The sequence below is a fragment of the Hippocampus comes genome, unplaced genomic scaffold, assembly GCF_001891065.2.
Source record: "Hippocampus comes isolate QL1 unplaced genomic scaffold, H_comes_QL1_v1.1 scaffold185, whole genome shotgun sequence".
NCBI classification, from domain to species: Eukaryota; Metazoa; Chordata; class Actinopteri; order Syngnathiformes; family Syngnathidae; genus Hippocampus; species Hippocampus comes.
In genome coordinates, this window is record NW_017805931.1 from 329,461 (window position 1) to 331,604 (window position 2,144).

General features: G+C 47.9%; 2 protein-coding genes across 2 annotated transcripts in view; one reads left to right on the forward strand and one right to left on the reverse strand.

The window, feature by feature from the left end:
* Window positions 1-2,144, reverse strand: part of fen1 (flap structure-specific endonuclease 1) — a 23,220-nt gene that overhangs the window by 2,272 nt on the left and 18,804 nt on the right. The window lies entirely within an intron of this gene.
* tm9sf1 (transmembrane 9 superfamily member 1) overlaps window positions 1,666-2,144 on the forward strand; it is a 26,388-nt gene continuing 25,909 nt past the window's right edge. The window contains exon 1 of the mRNA XM_019890013.1: window positions 1,666-1,737. The gene's annotated coding sequence lies outside the window, so the exon portion shown is untranslated. The remainder of the gene's footprint in view (window positions 1,738-2,144) is intronic.

The following is a 2,144-nucleotide window of genomic DNA, read 5'->3' on the forward strand; positions in this document are numbered from 1 at the left end:
GTGGGGTTGTCCCCCCCCCCCCCCAAAAAAAAATTAAAAAAATAAAAACCGTGATCCCGTAAGCTGACGTACTTTGCTTCGCTGGCCGTGAGGTGTCTTAGCAGGACGTTTGTTCCGAAAGTCAGGCCGTCCATGTCCTCCGTGGCTGTGGCAAAGACCTTCCCCGCTTTGACCAGAGCGGCGCAGCTGGCCTCCGCCTCACACGGCGCCTGCAAACGCGCGTTCAAGACGAGCGCCGTGAAAGCAGTCGACTTTTTTGTCATGGCGAGCACACCTTGACCACGCACGTTTACATAGAAGCCCAAAAGAAGCAAAAGCTTTGCAATTTGGTGTCCGTGTCTGCCGTCGCCATTTCCAATCGGCGCTCTCCTCTCCTGGATGAAGTCGCCGGGAGGACGTTTTTCAAAGGACCGTTCTCCAAATGGCCGACTCGCTTTGTTTTTGGCCATGGGTCTTTTGAGACTTTTTCGTACGTGCAACTTTGTGCCGAAGGGTGAAACACATTTCTCGGTACCGCTCAAGGTGGGCAACTTGTACATTTTCCGTTCCATGAGGGTGCATGATATTTGTAGTGAAGTTGTGCAGTCCGGTTGGATGGGAAGGCGTCGATTGCAACATTTTCATCCAGACCACCACAACAGCTTCCTTTTGGTCGTGAAAGCAGTCGTTGCGCTGGTCTGGGTCCATTATTTGTTTCTTTTTTCAAAATCGATTTGATTGAAAAGGAGAAGCGTTGTCAAAGAAAGCCGATCGGCTACTCGCCTCAATGTAGGGCACTCCCATCATCGAAGGGTGAAACACATTTCTCGGTACCACTCTAGGTGGGCTACTTGTACATTTTCCGTTCCATGAAGGTGCATGATATTTGTAGTGAAGTTGTGCAGTCTGGTTGGATGGGAAGGCGTCGATTGCAACATTTTCATCCAGACCACCACAACAGATTCCTTTTGGTCGTGAAAGCAGTCATTGCGCTGGTCCGGGTCCATTATTTGTTTCTTTTTTCAAAATCGACTTGATTGAAAAGGAGAAGCTTTGTCAAAGAAAGCCAATCGGCTACTCGCCTCAATGTAGGGCACTCCCATCAGAGTCAGCAGCTTCTTGCACTCATCGTTATGCTGCCTGGTGACTTTGACCAGACGTTTGGAGAATTTGTTAATGTCTTCTTGTTCCCCTGCGTCGAAAAAAAACAGAATGTCTTTTTTATAGATGCATATTATGTATAAAATCATGGCTAAATCGAGATTTGACTGTCAAATTCCTTTTGGTCGTGAAAGCAGTCATTGCGCTGGTCCGGGTCCATTATTTGTTTCTTTTTTCAAAATCGACTTGATTGAAAAGGAGAAGCTTTGTCAAAGAAAGCCAATCGGCTACTCGCCTCAATGTAGGGCACTCCCATCAGAGTCAGCAGCTTCTTGCACTCATCGTTATGCTGCCTGGTGACTTTGACAAGACGTTTGGAGAATTTGTCAATGTTTTCTTGTTCCCCTGCGTCGAAAAAACACAACGTCTTTTTTATATATACATATTATATATATAAAATCATGGCTAAATCGAGATTTGACTGTCAATGGAATTCTGTACCAAGTTCTTGGGCTTGCGCAAGCATTTTCTCAGCTTCTGCTCTCCTCTCCACTCTCTTTTCCAGCTGTGGTGAAACAGAGGAGTAAAGTTCAACGGAGATCGACGTAGCTGAGGAAACACTTCAACATCAGTATGCAACGCTTCGTTTCTTTGCAGGTGTTTATATTTTCAAATCACTCAAGACACAATTCCGAGGTATTTACAATGGCCCGTCACCGGGGGCGCCGTTTTTTTAAGAGCAGGCCGGAAGACCGGGTGCCCGGGAACCCCTGATTTCGAGTCTTCATTGAACCCAATGTGGGAAATTCATTGGAATTGGGCTCGCAGCGGCAAGGGAGACCCCGGACTCTCTCTCGCTCTTTCTCTCTCTCTCACCCACCCACACACACTTTTTGGGGGTGGGGTTACTTGCTGTTAGGCACAATTACGGGAAGGGACGAAAACCCACTCGCGGCCTTGCTTAGTACTCCGGACGGGACGCTCGTCCCTGCTCATAACTGTCAGGCCAACGTGGCGACCACTAATCTGCCGCGCTGTCTGTTAGCCCATGAGAAGTCGACAAA